Raw genomic sequence first — 22,131 nt, forward strand, 5'->3', positions numbered from 1 at the left:
TTTTGCACCCGTGACTTATTAATCTGATAGCTCGGTAATTTTCACATCTGTCAACCCCTGCTTTCTTTGGGATTGGAATTATTATATTCTTCTTGGAGTCTGAGGGTATTTTGCCTGTCTCATACATCTCGCTCACCAGATGGTAGAGTTTTGCCATAGCTGACTCTCCCAAGGCTATCAGTAGTTCCAATAGAATGTTGTCTACTCCCGGGGCCTTATTTCGACTTGGGTCTTTCAGTGCTCTGTCAAATTCTTCACGCAGTATCACATGTCCCATTTCATCTTCACTTACGTCCTCTTCCATTTCCATAACATTGCCCTCTAGTACATCGCCCTTGTATAGACCCTGTATATACTCCTTCGACCTTTCTGCTTTCCCTTGCTTCTACCATGATGTACCTAATATCATTGGTTCTGTGATCCACGGTTCAAAGAAACTATGCAATCTTCTCACCTGCCCTTCCCCACTATGTACAGACGCCGGGTGGCAGGTTGTAACCGGCTCTCTGCAGACATCCCAGGCTGCAGGAACCGGTTTGGCTATTTAAAGCTGAATTTGCAGAAGCAGTAACCGATGTGTTGGTGACTAGCTGAGAAAATTAGCTTTGCCCAGGTATTTATTTACAGCTGTGCTTGAGTCCTCGTAAGTATAGAATCTTTGTTTTTGTCTTATAAAGCTTCTTTGTACACAAAGTCTGAAGTAGCATGACTAGGGACATGAACTAAGAGCTCGTTTGTTTTACTAACACGAGAGAGAGCATGACGCAACTATGCGAACAAAGAGGTTTTCGGCAATTTTCTTTGTGAGCGAAGGGTTCTGAGGAGCGAGGTAATGCATGACGCTCGCTTATCAGAGTTATGTAGTGCCTCGCTTTTGGAAGGAGTTTCCAATGAGCGAGTTAAAGCCCGATGCTCTCTAGCTGCATAAAGTCTGGCGCCACGCTCATTTTTGGATTCTTGACACCAAATAGTCTTGCGTCTTTATGCCATTCTCGTATATTCAGCAAGACTTGCCCGTTTTATATGCATTCATATACGAAACGAAATCAAAATTTAATGAATAGGAACCCAAATCGCAAAGCAAACTTAATAAATCTGTTTTTCCTAGCAAAAACTACCGAAAGAGGCAAAGCAATGTTGTTACGTTCTTAACATGCAAAGCGAAATCAGTAAATCTGTATATCCTAGTCAAGTAAATTCGCTGTTAGTTTATATTGGTAAAATAAGATTGCGGCACTTAATTCTGTCGCTGACGTAAGCTTCAGGAACTACATCTGTCACTGAGTTAAAAAAAGCTAACAGAGCCATCTGTTACTTCTTTGATGTGCTACACCATGATGATCACGTCACCCAGGTAAAGATATGAACTACTAAGCCGAGCAGATGATTTTACATAAAATTTTTAATGAGGATAATAAAACTTCTACCGTTCCCACAAGCTGCGCTCAAGTTATGTGTGAAAAACCCCACGAAAATTCGTTTAGAAGTTTTGAACATTAGCGTGTTTAAACAGTAGACAGACAGACAAGGCACTGTTACAGTTTAATTATTAGTATGGGTATCTTACACAGTCTCGAACATGAGTGGCAATCAAGTTAATCCCTACTTAGAGGGGGTCCTAATTAATCAAGAGACTCAGGAAAGCGACAATGAGATTCCACACTAATAAAACAGGTGAAATATTGGTTATGAATCCACGAACAAAGGTCTGAGAGCAGGCTTTATTGACGTTCTGAGTTTAGTTACATACAATGGAGGCATTGAAAGTGACATCGACAAATGTATACAGGAATCAACACTTTAAATTACAAAATACCTTAAGGGCCACCTGTGCTATTAACATGCTACAAAGTTGTAAGGTGGCGTGGTATCCTGACCTTCATTTCTGACATATTACGACCTCACCATCGTATTCTGCGTATCAAGACGTTTCATTCGAGGCCAAACTCGATAGGGTAGAGTCAATTTTGCATATTTCCATTGAACCATTATGAAAATCTAATAAATAAATCACAAGTGCGCACCGAGATTAAAAAGTCGGGGCTGGCGTACACAAACATTCAAGAGATGATGGCCACAGGAGTATTTGTTCGGCGGAGGCAACCAGCCTGCTGGAAAGTCCGTAGGAGGGTGAGTTAGCACGCAGCTGCGCCAGCCGGCCGACCGCCCAGGAACCAAAACAGTTTTTTGCCAGAGAAAGAGGATAATGGTCTGTGTATTCACCTCAAAAGCAAAATCAGCTGTATTGTTTGAGAGAGCCCCAGCATACGCATTTTTGACGGACTTAGTGCACAATGAGGTGGAAGACTGAGGGAAAGACAGCAGATGATATAGCATGTACGCAGAGAATGAGGAACAAATTCTCTACTCAGTACTGCACTGAGAGAGAACCTCTGTCGCTAGCAAATCAGAGTGATACTCTATATTGAGTCGCTCACGATTAAGCATTTGTTCCCTGTGTTGGTCGTGACACTTAATGTGCGGTGTGAACACAGAGTATTAGTTAGTGCCTGTGAGCGAACATTGAATGGCATCGCGGTGGTCTGGTTATCTGACCGGTGTACCACGCCAATAGTTAGTTAGACTAGGGGCAGATAGGAGTTCTTGACTTCATCAAGGCGTAGTTAGAGTTTGATTGGCGAAGGTCACTCCAGATAGAAAGAGTTTTGTTATTTTTCAGTGGCAAACGACGCAGGCAGCAGTCGTCGCAGCTCACAGTATTGTGCGCTACAGTGTGGGCGAGCCCCTTCTTTCCTTCATTAGAAATAATGTACTACATTCACGTCACTCCATTACACTTCTCACGTGAGAGCCTTGACCGTACTTAGAAAAACTCAATCGGATAATTATTCAAGTTGAGTAGGTGCGGCTCTCAGCCATTCTGCCAATAAATAACATTCTTAAAAAAAAAGGGATAGAAGAGTTTTCCCACACTTTGTATATAAATTTCATTAACAGGATTCCTATCCATAAGAGGTAAACTCCTATTCCGAAAAGAACCCGGAAATTTGTGTATCAGTTTATAAATTTAAAAAAATGGTTCAAATGGCTCTGAACACTATGGTACTTAACTTCTGAGTTCCTCAGTCCCCTAGAACTTAGAACTACTTAAACCTAACTAACCTAAGGACATCACACACATCCATACCCGAGGCAGGATTCGAACCTGCGACCATAGCGATCGCGCGGTTCCAAACTGAAGCGCCTAGAACCGCTTGGCCACGCTGGCCGGCTATAAATAAAAGTTTCACTTAATTTTCTCAGATTTTGCAATAAATAATATTTTCCATTCGTTTAATGTTTTTCTTGCACTAACTAGCAATACTCCTTTACCCCAGTATCCCACTAGTTACGTAAGAAAATAGAAGATTTTTGTGTCTTTTCCTTACAGTGGACGACTCCAAAAGATATTGCTGAAAGTTTTTCAGGCATTTCTTTTTGGTACATTAGGAGCATCTGTCTGACTTTTGTAGCAGTGTGGAGTGGGAACTGCTTTTTGCAGGAGCCAAAGCGTACTTGTCAGATCAGTCCGTTGCGCAACTCACCAACATAACACCCACAAACTAACAAAGTGCTGAAAGCATGTGAGAACCTTACAGGGCAGAGAATAAGAGCTGAATCCATGAAATAGCCGTCGAGTTGAGAACGGCGGTGGTTGTGGCGAATTCTTACTACATTACTTACGATGGCGGTCATGGCAACACTGCGACGTGCCACATGAAAACAGTGACACACATATGCGAGTGACATTACTTGCCTCTGCTCAAAGTAATGAACAGCAGAACTATAGTCTGACTCAGGGGAGAAAGTGCCAAAAGCAGAGAGAGTTTGCGTTGGTTCGAAGAGAACTGACAAAAAGTGAAGCTGGAGTATTCCTCTACAGCGAGATTCAGACTAAAAAAACTAGGCTTAGACGACAGGTGACGTTTTCCGGTCCACAGAGGTTTCACGTTCTGCTTTCGCTCCATCTGTGAAAATGCAGCTGTCTGTGTCACAGCACCTCTTCCAAAAAGGAGCCTTTCGAATTTTTGTCTGAATTTAACGGTTGTCGTCATCACTATCTTGAGCAAATAACTAAAGCCTCTCAAAATGACCACATCTAATGTGAGATTTCAGAATATTGTTCCTCAGTTTGTCAGGGATCTAGATGGTGTGTGGGAGGTAGGGAGGAACATTAAAGTGCTATAGAACATACAACATTTATTGAAAATGAAATGCCGCGCGGGATTAGCCGAGCAGTCTGGGGCGCTACAGGCATGGACTGTGCGGCTGGTCCCGGCGGAGGTTCGAGTCCTCCCTCGGACATGGGCGTGTGTGGGTTTGTCCTTAGGATACTGTAGGTCATGTAGTGTGTAAGCTTAGGGACTGATGACCTTAGCAGTTAAGTCCCATAAGATTTCACATATGAAAATGTAATGTATTTTTACGAACGCATTAAACAACTTCTCCCATTTATGTATGAAAAATTATATCCCCCATGCGCTGGCGTAAACTGTCGCCAGCACACCAGTCGGCGAAGATAAAGCGCGAAGATCGATTAGTAGGCTCTGGATCAAACGTGCCTATCACAAGAGAGGCCAGAGAGACACTCACAAGCAACAGACCGCCAACCCCTCTCGACAGCATGTATTTAGGTCGCCACCACTGGCCGGAGGGTGTCACTCAGCCATCCAATTTAGCGTCTGTCAGTTTACTCTCAGAGCAGGTTTAGTTCGTCACAGGCTATGACGGTACATAGCGGCCAGATTAGTGACCATAGCGGGACTAGTTTACCTAAACCAGAATTGTACTTTACTAGCAGTGAGAAACTACAGTTTGTAATAGCAAGATTACCGATATTGACATTACATCAGTCTGCAAGAGGACTATTACTGATGAGCTTGTACCACAAAACATGGACTGTATTGAAAGTAAGTAAATGTTTCCAGTTCATGTAAATAAAGAACTGGAGGAGAACAAAGAAGAACGAGCAATGCGTTCATTGAAGTTCTCGAGGAGGGAGGAGGAGATTAGTGTTTAAGGTCTCGTCGACAACGAGATCATTAGAGACGGAGCGCAAGCTCGGATTAGGGAAGGATGGGGAAGGAAACCGGCCGTGCCCTCATAGAGGAACCATCCTGGCATTTGCCTGAAACGATTTAGGGAAATCGCGGAAAACCTAAATCAGGATGGCTGGAGAAGGGGTTTGAACCGTCGTCCTGCCGAATGCGAGTCCAGTATGCTAATCACTGCGCCACCTCTTTCAGTGAAGTTCTCGATGATGCGTTCACAAACATCTTGTGGGATGCCGTAAATAACCCTTTTAATTTCATCCTTCAGTTGATGTATTGCTTGTGGTTTGTTCAAGTATACAAAAAAAAGACGCAATGCGTAAGATCGCATGATCTGCACGGCCATTCCTGGCTGCCGAGCAAAGAGATTATTTTTTGAGGAAACTTTTTATTCAGCAGAGCAATCGTTTTACGGGATGTGCGACATGTCGCACAGTCTTGTTGAAAGCAAAAATCGTCATTTTCATCAATAAGATGGGAAACCCATAAGAAAGCATGTTACAGTAACGCTCGCTGTTCGCAGTGACGGCAGCTCCCTCATCATTTAAAAAAAAAAGTACTGGCCTATCACTCCTCCTGCCCAGAACCCTCACCACACCGTCGTGCGTTGTGGATGCATCTTAACGTCCACAATCACTCGCAGATTTTCGTTCAAAATGGTTCAAATGGCTCTGAGCGCTATGAGACTTAACATCTGTGGTCATCAGTCCCCTAGAACTTAGAACTACTTAAACCTAACTAACCTAAGGACATCACACACATCCATGCCCGAGGCAGGATTCGAACCTGCGACGGTAGCGGTCACGCGGTTCCAGACTGAAGCGCTTAGAACCGCACGGCCACACCGGCCGGCTGCAGATTTTCGTTACCGCAAATTCTACGGCTTTGCTTATCGATGTACTCACTGAAGTGGAAGTGCGCCTCAGTTGAGAAAACTACTCTTTTTGTGAAGTTCTTGTTCTCCGCTTCTCGAGCCAACACCCATTGAGCAAATCGATGTCTCTTTCCGTGATCTGCAGGCTTCAGCTCTTCTACAAGTCGAATGTTGTAGGCATGCATTTTCAGATCTTTTGAAAGGATATCATGCAATGAACTTGGTGTCAAATTCAATTGTTGATAGTGATGAAATTTCTTCTGGGTATTATGCCGCCTCTTTGCCTAAACTAAGAAAAATAATAAACTAAAACCGTCGTTTCGGCCGAATTGCAACGGCCTTCCTCAGGGCACGACTGGTTTTGCATGGGGATAGGTGCTTCTATTTATTACAGACTATCGATGTCTGACGTCACTGTTGTAAAACTTTTAATTGGCCCTCTAATATGATTGGCTAGTCATGACGTAAGGAAAGATGGAAAGAAAGACACTATTCGTGGATGTCCATGTCGTCAACGATCGCCAATCAGCGATCAGCTTCTGATCGTCAAGTTTTCCTCCTGGTGTGCGCGGAAGTGGACTGACAGTTGCTCTACAGCTGTTTGTGCAGATACGTCCGTGTCGCGTGATCCTCATGACTAGCCAGTCATATTAGAGAGCCAATTAAAAGTTTTACAGCAGTGACGTCAGACATCGATAGTCTGTAATAAATAGAAGCACCTATACCCATGCAAAACCAGTCGTGCCCTGAGGAAGGCCGTTGCAATTCGGCCAAAACGTCGGTTTTAATTTATTATTGTTGTTAGTTTTTAGCAACGACGCGGCATAATACCCAGAAGAATTTTAATCACTATGACACCGGCCGCGGAACCCTACGTTCTTACATTCAATTGTTGAGTTCGTCGGCGGACCGATTTCCTGCGGCTTGCGGTCACATTGCCACACACGACACTATTGTTTTCTTGTGTTCGAACAGAACGCGGTCGTTCTGTTTTCTTAACGTCTGAAACAGAACCCGAGGTCTCAAACTTCCGGATCAACTGCCGAACTGATGATTCGGTTGGAGCAGCATTATGTCCGAGTGTCACACGCAGTTCACGAACGGTTGCCGCGGGACTTCCACTGTTTTTTGTAATAACTTTTTATCACTTCGGTACGTTGCTCAGTTGTCATCTGCTCCATGACGAGAATAAACATCAAAGAATAATGCTAACCACAAAAAAGCTATCAGGCTTCTAATGGGAAGGATCGCAGATAACAAACATTAAAAAAATCACGGGTGCCAAAATGGCGCCAAATTCAAACTGGTCCTTACTTCCTGGGCACTCGTTATTAACGTCTTATTTATCTCTGACTTTTTAATAATGCGTCAACTTGCACTGAAATTTAGAGAATCTCAAAACACGATAATATTTTCACGTGCTTGTTAGCGATTAATAATGAGCTCGAAATTTGCAGTGATATGTGGGGAATATTAATTATGTAATGTGTTTCCTTGTCAGAGTACTAATGCAAACATACATCAACGTGTCTTGACACGTAGCGAGCCTGGCAAGGGTCGTTGTGTTATAACTTTTACCACTACTACCGCTTCTGCCACCTCCCCATCCCCAACCAAACACGAGCTCTAGCAGAAATGTCTCAATTACGTGCTTCCCTGCAGTATTCAACGTCGTTATCGGAAGTCCGATGTGTCATATCGAGCTGTCAACAGTCCATTTACTTCTTATTTCACGTGGACTGTTTATTTGTGAACTGCACAGGCGAATTTTCAATAACCGACTCTATCAACAAGTTTTAGATTCGTATCTGTGGTAGCAGGAACTGACGACCTTCACCAAGAAACTTTTTTCGGAATATTCCATCGCCTCTTGATCTCACATAGGAGCCATTAATTATCTCCCTACACTGCAGTTAGCCACTCGTGAGAGGCCATGAACTACGTCAGGAACGCGTGTGGAAAATTCTGCGATGGGCTTCATCTCCGTCCGGGCAAAACAAAGCGTACGAAGTAGCAAGGCCAGTACTCGAAGCAAAAACGTGTCCGGGGAGTACATCATATTAGGATTCTGCTCAGAGTTACATAATTCATTGACCGCAGTAGTGAGAGACTCGACAAGTGAAACGGGGCCCGGAAGATTGCCCTGTTCACCGTCATTAATATCAGAAGTTCATGCTATCAATGATGAACGGAGGTAGATAATTTACGAGTGACGGAGAACTGGCGTGTCCTATTGAAGGCCAAGACCAAAGTGGAACATAAACGAGGCCCAAAGCTCATATTCGGGTGCACAGTCGTTCAAATACTCGTCTGCCCATCCATAGTTATGCTTTTCTCGTTTCCGTTAATCAGTTAAGGAAAGTATTGGAATAGACCATTCCACGATCTAAGCTTGTGATACGCCTTTTATAAACTCGCTATCGACAAAGCATTAAATCCAAAACGTCCTTCATTCCTTGAAGGCCAAGAGGTGCAGTCGTATCTAAAGTACACCTGCGGCAAGACGCAATGAACACGAAACTTCTTGGCAGATTAAAACTGTGTGCCGGACCGAGACTCGAACTCGGGACCTTTGCCTTTCACGGGCAAGTGCTCTACCAACTGAGCTAACCAAGCACGACTCACGCCCCGTCCTCACACCTTTAATTCCGCCAGTACCTCGTCTCCTACCTTCCAAACTTCACAGAAGCTCTCCTGCGAATCTTGCAGAACTAGCACTCCTGGAAGAAAGGGTATTGCGGAGACATGGCTTAGCCACAGCCTGGGGGTTGTTTCTAGAATGAAATTCTCACTCTACAGCGGAGTGTGCGCTGATTCTAGTCGCAATGAACACCTTCACTGGGCGGTAACAATGTTAATCTTTCGGATGATAGTGCCACTAAAACGGAGTTAGTAAACACAGTTTCCCGATATTCCTTTACCAAAGAAGACGAATTACGGAACAGCTGTCAACATGAGTTCCGAAGAAGTACACTCATGATCATAAATTAAAGATAATGCAGATACGTGGTGAAACAACGCTCTGGTGGGCCGTTTGCGGGTTTAAATCACCTCGGGGTATGACCATGCGGTGCATTTGATCTGCGGTCGTCGCACGGTGGCGCTGGCAGCAGTCTTCATATGCAGAGGTGTGTCGGTGCATGTCAGACTACGGTGCAGCGAGTAAGTATGCAGGCGTTTTCAGACGTGCTAATGGCGACTGTGTTGAAAATGGCTCAAAGAACACATATTGATGACGTTATGAGGGGTAGAATACTAGGGCGACTGGAGGCTGGTCAAACACAGCAGGTCATCGCACGGGATCTCCGTGTGCCACAAAGTGTGATCTCAGGATTATGGCAACGATTCCAGCAGACAGGAAACGTATCCAGGCGCTACAGTACGGGACGTCCCCAGTGTACAACACCACAAGAAGACCGATATCTCACCATCAGTGCCCGCCGTCGGCCACAGAGTACTGCAGGTAGCCTTGCTCGGGACCTTACCTCAGCCACTGGAACAGTTGCCTTCAGACACACAGTCTACAGACGACTGAACAGACATGGTTTATTCGCCCGGCGACCTGCAAGCTGCATTCCACTGACCCCTGGTCACAGGAGAGCCCGTAAAGCCTGGTGTCATGAACACAGTACATGGTCATAGGAACAGTAGTCCCAGGTATTGTTCACGGACGAGTCCAGTTATAGTCTGAACAATGATTCTCGCCGGGTTTTCACCTGCCGTGAACCAGGAACTAGATACCAACCCCTTAATGTCCTTGAAAGGGACCTGTATGGAGGTCATGGTTTGATGGTGTGGGGTAGGATTATGATTAGTGCACGTACACCCCTGATTGTCCTTGACAGAGGAACTGTAACACGTCAGGTGTATCGGGACGTCATTTTGCACCAGTATGTCCGCCTTTTCAGGGGTGCAGTGGGTCCCACCTTTCTCCTGATGGATGATAACGCACGGCCCCACCGAGCTGCCATCGTGGAGGAGTACCTTGAAACAGATGATATCAGACGAATGGAGTGGCCTGCCTACTCTCCAGATCTAAACCCCACATCTGTGATGCTCTCGGTCGACGTATCGCTGCACATCTTCAAACCCCTACGACACTTCAGAAGCTCCGACAGGCACTGGTGCAAGGGTGGGAGGCTATACCCCAGCAGCTGCTCAAACACCTGATCCAGAGTATGCCAACCCGTTTTGCGGCCTGTGTACGTGTACATAGTGATCAAAGCCCACATTGATGTCGAGGTACATGCGCAGGAAACAGTGGCGTTTTGTAGCATATGTGTTTCGGGACGGTTTTCCCAACTTATCACCAATACCGTGGACTTACAGATCTGTGTCGTGTGTGTCCCCTGTGTGCCTATGCTATTAGCGCCAGTTTCGTGTGGTGCCACGTTATGTGACACCACGTTCTGCAATTAGCCTTAATTTATGAGCATGAGTGTAGACACCCTCGATGCAGTAATGCAACTTAAATCGTTCAATAAAGGCAAGTCTTCCGCTCCAGCTTGTATACCAATTAGGTTCCTTTGAGAGTGCACTGGTACAGTAGCTCCACAATTAGCAGCCGTATGTATTCGCTGGATTGACGGAAGATGCGTACCAAAAAACTGGCAAGCTGCACAGCTCACATCAATACACAAGAAAGAAAACAGAAGTAATCCGCTAAATTACAAAACCATATAATTGACATCGATCTGCAGTACGATTTTCTAACATATACTGTGTCCGAACATTATGAACTACCTCGAAGAAAACGATATACTGGCACACAGTCAACGGGCATTCAGAATATATCGTGCTTGCGAAACACAAATATCTATTTATTCACATGTAATAAGATTTGCTGTCAACAGAGGATATAAAATTGACTCAATTATTTTAGATTTCCAGAAGAGTTTAGACATCGGGCCTCATAAGCAACTTCTAAAGAAATTTCGTGTCATCTGCGTGACCACATTCGTGATTTTCTATCAGAAAGGTCACAGTTCATAGTTACTGATGGAAAGTTATCGAGTAAAGCAGGAATGATATCTGCGATTCGCATGAAAATGCTGTGAGACAAAGCGCCCATTTAGATGCATTTTAATACTTTAATTTTTTGTCTCGTGATTGAGAATGTTGACGTGATACAATGTACACTCCTGGAAATGGAAAAAAGAACACATTGACACCGGTGTGTCAGACCCACCATACTTGCTCCGGACACTGCGAGAGGGCTGTACAAGCAATGATCACACGCACGGCACAGCGGACACACCAGGAACCGCGGTGTTGGCCGTCGAATGGCGATAGCTGCGCAGCATTTGTGCACCGCCGCCGTCAGTGTCAGCCAGTTTGCCGTGGCATACGGAGCTCCATCGCAGTCTTTAACACTGGTAGCATGCCGCGACAGCGTGGACGTGAACCGTATGTGCAGTTGACGGACTTTGAGCGAGGGCGTATAGTGGGCATGCGGGAGGCCGGGTGGACGTACCGCCGAATTGCTCAACACGTGGGGCGTGAGGTCTCCACAGTACATCGATGTTGTCGCCAGTGGTTGGCGGAAGGTGCACGTGCCCGTCGACCTGGGACCGGACCGCAGCGACGGACGGATGCACGCCAAGACCGTAGGATCCTACGCAGTGCCGTAGGGGACCGCACCGCCACTTCCCAGCAAATTAGGGACACTGTTGCTCCTGGGGTATCGGCGAGGACCATTCGCAACCGTCTCCATGAAGCTGGGCTACGGTCCCGCACACCGTTAGGCCGTCTTCCGCTCACGCCCCAACATCGTGGAGCCTGCCTCCAGTGGTGTCGCGACAGGCGTGAATGGAGGGACGAATGGAGACGTCTTCAGCGATGAGAGTCGCTTCTGCCTTGGTGTCAATGATGGTCGTATGCGTGTTTGGCGCCGTGCAGGTGAGCGCCACAATCAGGACTGCATACGACCGAGGCACACAGGGCCAACACCCGGCATCATGGTGTGGGGAGCGATCTCCTACACTGGCCGTACACCACTGGTGATCGTCGAGGGGACACTGAATAGTGCACGGTACATCCAAACCGTCATCGAACCCATCGTTCTACCATTCCTAGACCGGCAAGGGAACTTGCTGTTCCAACAGGGCAATGCACGTCCGCATGTATCCCGTGCCACCCAACGTGCTCTAGAAGGTGTAAGTCAACTACCCTGGCCAGCAAGATCTCCGGATCTGTCCCCCATTGAGCATGTTTGGGACTGGATGAAGCGTCGTCTCACGCGGTCTGCACGTCCAGCACGAACGCTGGTCCAACTGAGGCGCCAGGTGGAAATGGCATGGCAAGCCGTTCCACAGGACTACATCCAGCATCTCTACGATCGTCTCCATGGGAGAATAGCAGCCTGCATTGCTGCGAAAGGTGGATATACACTGTACTAGTGCCGACATTGTGCATGCTCTGTTGCCTGTGTCTATGTGGCTGTGGTTCTGTCAGTGTGATCATGTGATGTATCTGACCCCAGGAATGTGTCAATAAAGTTTCCCCTTCCTGGGACAATGAATTCACGGTGTTCTTATTTCAATTTCCAGGAGTGTATATAAGTAACAATTTTATATGATTGACATAACACTGCCTTTGAAAGCGACGGAATGTCGAAACGTTTAAAGAGATTTTGGAAATAACAAAAGCGTGTTCAAGACACAAGAAAAGTTATTGAAATGATATCTGACGTTCTACAATGAAGTGTTACAGGCCCTCTGCTGTTCCTAGTTTATATAAACAATTTACTGAAACTTCCCCTTATAACGCTGAGCTCCCGCCTGCGGAAGCCAAGTTGGAGGATCTGGCGGGCAGATGTTGGTGCCCATGTCCCCCTCCAGTTCAACGTCACCGTATCGAACTCCATGGAGCTGGCTGCCGGCCGGAGAGCGCTGACAGCGCCGCACCGACGGGACATGATATTTCGCCGCCTTCTGCCGGTGACACCAGTCGCTGTCGAGGTGGTCGCCGACGATTTGCGCGTCGATAACGTGCGCCGCGCCGTCCTTCGACGCCTCGATGTCGGGCTGACGGACTCCCTCTGGTGTTCGGACGTGTGGCTCGACGGAGACGTCGGACCCGCGCTGAGCCAGCCCGCGCGCGACGTACGAGGTGCATTCAAGTTCTAAGGCCTCCTATTTCTTTTCTCCGGACTGGAAAGAGATAGAAACATGCGCATTGTTTTAAAATGAGGCCGCGTTCATTGTCAATACGTCCCAGAGGTGGCAGCACCGTACGGCAGATGGAATTTTACCGCCAGCGGCGAGAATGAGAACTGTTTTAAGTACTTAAAATGGCGACGTTTTCCTTACTTGAACAGCATGCAATCATTCCTTTTCTGAATTTGCGTGGTGTGAAACCAATTGAAATTCATCGACAGTTGAAGGAGACATGTGGTGATGGAGTTACGGATGTGTCGGAAGTGCGTTCGTGGGTGCGACAGTTTAATGAAGGCAGAACATCGTGTGACAACAAACCGAAACAACCTCGGGCTCGCATGAGCCGGTCTGACGACACGATCGAGAAAGTAGAGAGAATTGTTTTGGGGGATCGCCGAATGACTGTTGAACAGATCGCCTCCAGAGTTGGCATTTCTGTGGGTTCTGTGCACACAATCCTGCATGACGACCTGAAAATGCGAAAAGTGTCATCCAGGTGGGTGCCATGAATGCTGACAGACGACCACATGGCTGCCCGTGTGGCATGTTGCCAAGCAATGTTGACGTGCAACGACAGCATGAATGGCACTTTCTTTTCGTCGGTTGTGACAATGGATGAGACGTGGATGCCATTTTTCAATCCAGAAACAAAGCGCCAGTCAGCTCAATGAAAGCACACAGATTCACCGCCACCAAAAAAATTTCGGGTAACCGCCAGTGCTGAAAAAATAATGGTGTCCATGTTCTGAGACAGCGAGAGCGTAATCCTTACCCATTGCGTTCCAAAGGGCACTACTGTAACAGGTGCATCCTACGAAAATGTTATGAAGAACAAATTCCTTCCTGCAGGCTACGGTCACAGGTTCGAATCCTTCCTCAGGCATGGATGTGTGTGATGGCCTTAGGTTAGTTAGGTTTAAGTAGTTCTAAGTTCTAGGGGACTTATGACCACAGCAGTTGAGTCCCATAGTGCTCAGAGCCATTTGAACCATTTTGAACCTTCCTGCAGTGCAACAAAAACGTCCGGGAAGAGCTGCGCGTTTGCTGTTTCACCAAGACAACACACCCGCACATCGAGCTAACGTTACGCAACAGTTTCTTCGTGATAACAACTTTGAAGTGATTCCTCATGCTCCCTACTCACCTGACGTGGCTCCTAGTGACTTTTGGCTTTTTCCAACAATGAAAGACACTCTCCGAGACCGCACATTCACCAGCCGTGCTGCTATTGCCTCAGCGATTTTCCAGTGGTCAAAACAGACTCCTAAAGAAGCCTTCGCCGCTGCCATGGAATCATGGCGTCAGCGTTGTGAAAAATGTGTACGTCTGCAGGCTGATTACGTCGAGAAGTAACGCCAGTTTCATCGATTTCGGGTGAGTAGTTACTTAGAAAAAAAATCGGAGGCCTTAGAACTTGAATGCCCCTCGTATTTCACCACTGCGTCGTGACGCCGCACGCGGGCTCTACCTGTGAGTCCGCAGCCCTGGACGACGTGATTCGCGGTCTCTACGGCGTTGCACTTCGCTCGGCACTTCTCCCCGTCACGGCCGCGACTCCGCGCTTTGGTCGGCAGCGCGTTGATCCGCGCGCGGACGCGCGCTACATAGTCGCGCCCCGATACGAAGCGACTGGTGTCTTCTATCCAGCTATGTTGGCCTGGCGTTCTGGCAGACGGCGAAATGGCTGACCCGTCGAAGGTGACGTGCAGGCGCGCTGCCCACATCTGTCCGACTTGCGCAGCCGACTGCAGCAGGTGACCCTCCCGCGTGAGGTGCCGCTCCAGCGCCGCCACTTCGTGACGTGCTTCCCCCAGATCTGCCTCGGTGGCGGAGGGCTCGAGCTGCAACAAGGCAAGGAGTCAGCCCTACTATAAGGGGACGTCACTGGGGACAGGCATGGGATCAGATAGTGTTTTCTGATGAATCCAGATGAATCCAGGTTTCGCTTGTTTGAAAACGTTGGCCGTACTGTGCTTCGCTGCAAACATGGGAAGCGGCGTCACAGTGACTGCATTCGCACAAGACTTACAGCACCAATTCAAGGCCTTTTGGTGTGGGGTGCTTTTGGGTAAACCCGGTAATCAGAGTTGGTGCGTGTCCAGGGCATTGTGACCAGTATCACCTATGTGAATGACATCCTGCGTCCTTTAGCCATACCCTTTTTTGCACAACACCCGAGATGAAATTTTTCAGCTAGACAATCCACAACCACATGCTGCACGAACGCATGCCTTTTTCCCAGGCCCGCCAGATCGCCAGACTTGTCGCCAATCGAAAATGCGTCAGTTATGGTGAAACGACGGATGCAGTGCTGCGGCCCAATACCAACCATCACAAATGAACTGTGCGTCCAGGTGAATGCAGCATGGATGGCTATGCTACAGGAGGCCATTCACGTCTTATTCACGTCGATGCCATCACGCATGGAAGAAGCTGTCAGGGTCCACGGTGGCTCTTGTGCCTTCTAGGCAACAGGATACATGCAGAACCGAGGTAACTGAAATGCTAATCATTACTGCAGAACATACTAATGTACATGTCCTGTGAATACGAACGTCCTATCTCTAGTCGTCCAAGGTGTTCTGTTATTTCTGAACATGAGTGCATATTTTGTCGAGTTGGTGCCTCGAATCTTGTAAGTATTTCATAAACGTCAGAGTTCACCGTCAAGGTCTCATAATAAAAATTTATCTCCTATTTTCAGAAAAATAAAATGTTGCGATCTCGTCGGCGTACTAATTAACAACAATATTCATAACCTAAATATAATTTGCACCCACAAGTCTGAAGATGCTCTCGTTGGCAGAACGAAACTAGTAATAAGGAAACAAATAATACGCGACCTTCGGCGGTTTGTGTTTTCAGAATCTTATCGAACTATTCTCTCCCAAAACGAAGATAAACTTTCATCATAGGTAAAACTGGCAGCGGCAACAAAGTTAGTGTGCAGAAATCCACGGGCGACACAGGAACTGAAACTGACACTTAAAAAACATGAATGGCGAACTCCCTTTAAAAGACGATAGTTTACAAAGGAAAGTCCTGGCGGAGTCCTCCAGTGCAATTCTCTCACTACTGCAAATATGATTTTCACTGCCGGTATTTGGCCGGCAAAGAGAGGAGAGGTGGTAAAGCTTCCGACCGATCACCAGAGTGCGCGAATGTCCTGGTTTAAATTCCAAACCTTTCCACAGTGTCTCATGAAGTGGAAATGAGCCTTTGGCGTCATTGGCAGCAGGCCCCTTACGGGGGAGGCCCGGCGGCCTTGGTGCAGGTCGTAACACTACTGGCCATTAGAATTGCTACACCAAGGAGTAATGCAGATGATAAACGGGTATTCATTGGACAAATATATTATACTAGAACTGACATGTGATTACATTTTCACGCAATTTGGGTGCATAGATCCTGAGAAATCAGTACCCAGAACAACCACCTCTGGCCGTAATAACGGCCTTGATACGCCTGGGCATTGAGTCAAACAGAGCTCGGATGGCGTGTACAGGTACAGCTGCCTATGCAGCTTCAACACGATATCACAGCTCATCAAGAGTAGTGACTGGCGTATTGTGACGAGCCAGTTGCTCGGCCACCATTGACCAGACGTTTTCAATTGGTGAGAGATCTGGAGAATGTGCTGGCCAGGGCAGCAGTCGAACATTTTCTGTATCCAGAAAGGCCCGTACAGGACCTGCAACATGCGGTCGTGCATTATCCTGCTGAAAAGTAGGGTTTCGCAGGGATCGAGTGGAGGGTAGAGCCACGGGTCGTAACACATCTGAAATGTAACGTCCACTGTTCAAAGTGCCGTCAATGCGAACAAGAGGTGACCGAGACGTGTAACCAATGGTACCCCATACCATCACACCGGGTGATACGCCGGTATGGCGATGACGAATACACGCATCCAATGTGCGTTGACCACGATGTCGCCAAACACGGATGCGACCATCATGATGCTGTAAACAGAACCTGGATTCATCCGAAAAAATGACGTTTTGCCATTCGTGCATCCAGGTTCGTCGTCGAGTACACCATCGCAGGCGCTCCTGTCTGTGATGATGATGATGTTTGGTTTGTGGGGCGCTCAACTGCGTGGTTATCAGCGCCCGTACAATTTCCCAACCTTTGCTCAGTCCAATTTCGCCACTTTCCTGGATGATGATGAAATGATGAGGACAACACAAACACCCAGTCATCTCGAGGCAGGTGAGAATCCCTGACCCCGCCGGGAATCGAACCCGGGACCCCGTGCTCGGGAAGCGAGAACGCTACCGCGAGACCACGAGCGGCGGACAGCTCCTGTCTGTGATGCAGCGTCAAGGGTAACCGCAGCCATGGTCTCCGGTCCGATAGTGTTTGCTGCTGCAAACGTCGTCGAACTGTTCGTGCAGATGGTTGTTATCTTGCAAACGTCCCCATCTGTTGACTCAGGTATCGAGACGTGGCTGCATGATCCGTTACAGCCATGAGCATAAGATGCCTGCTAGTGATACGAGGCCGTTGGGATCCAGCACGGCGTTCCGTATCACCCTCCTGAACCCACCGATTCCATATTCTGCTAACAGTCATTGGATCTCGACCAACGCGAGCATTGAGCAGTGTCGCGATACGATAAACTGCAATCGTGATAGGCTACAATCCGGAAACGTGATGGTACGCATTTCTCCTCCTTACACGAGGCTTCACAATAACGTTTCACCAGACAACGCCGGTCAACTGCTATTTGTGTATGAGAAATCGGTTGCAAACTTTCCTCATGTCAGAACGTTGTAGGTGTCGCCACCGGCGCCAACCTTGTGTGAATGCTCTGAAAAGCTAATCATTTACATATCACAGCATCTTCTTCCTTACGATTAAATTTCGCGTCTGTAGCACGTCACCCACTTCGTGGTGTAGCAATTTTAATGGCCAGTAGTGTACATTCGACGCCACATTGGGCGACCTGCACGCAGGATGGGGATGAAATGATAATGAACACAACACAAAACCCGGTCCCTGAGAGGAGAAAATCCCCGACCCATCCGGGAATCGAACCCGGGCCTCTTAGGACGGCAATCCGTCATGCTGATCATTCAGCCATCGGTGAGGACGCTTCTCATGAAGTGAGGCTATGTGACGCTGTCGGTGGTGATCTGTCCGTCGGATGGGACATTAAGGTAGGCTTGGTGGTGTTCGCGAGGAGTAGGTTATGTGCTGGTACCGAGTTTCACCCTCTCCCTTCGCCGGCCCCTGGTGGTCGAGCGGTTCTAGGCGCTTCAGTCTGGAAGCGCGCGACCGCTACGGTCGCAGGTTCGAATCCTGCCTCGGGCATGGATGTATGTGATGTCCTTAGGTTAAGTTAGGTTTAAATAGTTCTAAGTTCTAGGGGACTGATGACCTCAGATGTTAAGAGCCATTCGAATGTCTCCCTTCTCTCATCATCTTCATCATCATACAACACAAATATGGCACTACATTCCACACATGCACAGAGACGGACACACGATTCATACATGTGCTATTACAAATATTATAATGGAGCATGTTGCAAGTAAATTAAGAACTTAAAAAAAAACTGCAGAACTGAGTGATAGAGGTATTAGTGCCCGCGACTTGGAAAAACAGGTGAAATAGCTAAAACTGGACACATCTCTATTTCCCTTGAGAATCTCTAACCGATTCTGTATGGAATCTGCGTTTGAGTTGGTTCCTCGTTTATCCATAATTTATTGTAGATACTTCCAGCACAAAACTGTTCCCAGTAGTTGAAAAAGAGCGCAGAGCACACTCGTCTGGAAGAAAGGTAGCAGAAGTATCCACAAAACTACTGTCATTATCTTTCACATCCATACATCGTAGAGTCTTACAACGTATTCTGAGCTCAAATGTAATGAGTAGAGACCGTTATGTGCATAATAAAAAACCTTAAAACATGCATAAAATGCTTACAATGCATGAAAAGTGTCGAAAGACGCAAGATCAAATAATAAAAAAACATGGTAGTTACTGCGTGCATTATATCTCAAAGTCGAACCTGTGCATATCAGTTACGAGGAAGAGCACCGGCCTCTCGAAAAATCGGTACATTTAGAACCAACATGTCATTTTCTGAATACTTTATGATAGAGGTTAGGAAGGTGGCCTTTCTGGGATTATTCTCTAAATATTTTCAAAATGGAGATGCGTACCGTGTTTCAAGAATTGTTCCTTCTTTGCTATTGTTGTCGGTAACAAGCGATGCGATGCGAGTGAGTGGCATCTGTTTTCAACTTTTCTTTAAGTTTTCTTGGGAATACCTCCGGCAATGAGGAGTTCACTAGAATAATTTTATTCATTAACTGAATAGATTCATTCAACGCCAAACCATGAGTTTCAAGCTTTTTGATACTTGCAGGTATGTGGGAAAAAGAGTGCTAATCACAGCAATGTCTTTTTCGATACCGGAATCGTTAAAAGCTTCCTTGCACTGGCAAACTACCAAAGCTTCTGCACTATCGAAGTCGTTTACTACCCCTCTAACGGCTTCGAAATGTTCATTATAAAACAACACAGCTTCCGCCCACGTACCTCAACGAGTTACCCCTGGTTCGGGAGGTAAATGCACATTTGGTAGTTTTTCTTTGTAGGTCTTGATGCGAGCAGGAACCTTTAGAAACACTTTCTTTCTGGATGAAGTCAGTTTATTTACATTCACAAACATGGAACGTGTTATGTGTCGACAGAAGTGCCGACACAGTGTTATTTAGAAGGGCCGAATAGGCACGCTATCAGCTCACCCAGAATATCGTGAAGTCTGAAACAGGATGCTCAATGAATGCTAATAAGAAGAGTACGTTGCTTTGGGAATACTTAACTTTAATCCATCCTTTTGGTATACATCGTTTATGGTGAATACAAGTAAGACTCTCTCCAGATATGGTTAACTGCGCCTTGCTAGGTCGTAGCTATGGACTTAGCTGAAGGCTATTCTAACTGTCTGCTCGGCTAATGAGCGATGCTTCGTCAGTGTAGTCGCTAGCAATGTCGTCCGTACAACTGGGGCGAGTGCTAGTCCGCCTCTCTAGACCTGCCATGTGGTGGCGCTAGGTCTGCAAGTACTGACGGTGGCGACACGCGGGTCCGACATGTACTAATGGACCGCGGCCGATTTAAGCTACCACCTAGCAAGTGTGGTGTCTGGCGGTGACACCACAGAACGTACTTCAGCAAGGCGATGTATTCCGTGGGCAAAGCACGTCACATTAATCAAACTGGGATAAAATACTCGGATGGCTTTTCATGCTTTGATCATATAGGGAGCAGCATTTGAAATAAACACAAACACCCTTTCACATGCAGAAGATTCTGGAAATATTTTTCTAATACCCTCATTCACAAATTTGGCGATCGTAGTATGATTTACTTTTTCAAGTTCTTTGCAGGCCGCTAAATAGGAAGAAGAAGAACGCTCTTTTTTTAAAGCATCAACAATTAAGTTTGCTATGTAACGGCCGCAAGTGTGTGTAGCTTCGTCAATTGCAATCCGTATAATGCTGCCATTGAGTTCATTGCGTATTTCTTCTAGAGCATTTGTGTAAATTGTCCGTATGTAATTTTAACGCAATGTTGATTCGTCTGGTGTACTTTGATTTAAGCAATATTTGCTCAGGAAGCTTTTGAGGGTAGGGTTTGTAAGTTTGTGAAGAATATATTGCTGTTCCAGGATGGTCAGCTATCCATAAGACGACGTTTCATTTTTCCCATGGCAGACAACACGTTACACACTTCACGTCGTAAACACGTTCAACTGTGTATAAGTAAATAGAAAGCTTAACTGAAACAAAATACTCGGATGGCTTTTCATGCTTTGATCATATAGGGAGCGTGCGACCGGAAGCTTGCGTGGTTTAATTTAACCTTTAACATTTAACCTTTAACTCGCGAGGTGACTTTTCTGTAACGTATACGACGCAGTGGAGTCTCTAGTACCCCATTGTTTAAACCTGGATCTAAGTCAACAATCATTTGAAATTTTTAATTTATGCTACATAAAATTTATTTTTACCATTGTTTAAGTGTTGTTTAAATCCTTCTAGTTTATTTTATTGCACTAAACAAAGGCACTAAACTAGGAAGCGAGAACGCTACCGCACGACCACGAGATGCGGGCTTCTATCACCACTCAAAACACATTCGATTTTAACAGATGCCATAAGTATAAGAAACAGACAGATCCCCATCAAACTTTCCTGAAGTTCTTCCTCTGTTCCTCTTGTTCGATAGCAGAACTGTGATCACTGGCTAATGTAAAATCTTCGTCTTTTTCCTTTATTTCTTGATCTGTATCACTGGCACCTCCCTCCATAGACCGACTAACACTTTCATCAAACAAAGTTAAAAATGACACATTCGTGCCAACACATTTTGAGCTATACGGTACCGTACTGAAGAAAACAGGTGCGTAGTTCACGAGGTGCGTTCTAGGAGACTCCAACACCTATCAATAACGCGTGTCAACAATAAACACAGAGTCAGCCAGTGTGGCCGAGCGTTCTAGGCGCTTCAGTCTGGAACCGCGCGACCTCTACGGTCGCAGGTTCGAATCCTGCCTCGGGCATCGATGTGTGTGATGTTCTTAGGTTAGTTAGGTTTAAGTAGTTCTAAGGGACTGACGACCTCTGATGTTAAGTCCCATAGTGCTCAGAGCCATTTGAACCATTTAGAATAAACACAGAAGGCGATAACGCAACCGACAACGAAACATTGTAGGCTTAGCAATTTAAGGAGGACAGGGGGAGTATAGAAGCATTCCACCACAACTGGCATTGGAGAGCGAGTTTGAAAATTTTCGTGCGGTCTGAGAGACCACACACACCTCGTGAGATAAGGGTTAGTTGTTGCCGACGCGTACGGTATGACAGCGGAGGGGATTAACCGGAGACGCTGGCACAGGAGCATTGATTCTTATCTGCTTGTTCCTGTTCCTCTTCTGTAATGATCTCGCTAGGCAGAGACTGCACGCAGTTCTAGGTCGCGGTCAACCTGTGAGACACCAAAACTAGATCGAGCTAGAGACCACCCGTCTAAA

The sequence above is a fragment of the Schistocerca cancellata genome, chromosome 2, assembly GCF_023864275.1.
Source record: "Schistocerca cancellata isolate TAMUIC-IGC-003103 chromosome 2, iqSchCanc2.1, whole genome shotgun sequence".
Lineage (NCBI taxonomy): Eukaryota > Metazoa > Arthropoda > Insecta > Orthoptera > Acrididae > Schistocerca > Schistocerca cancellata.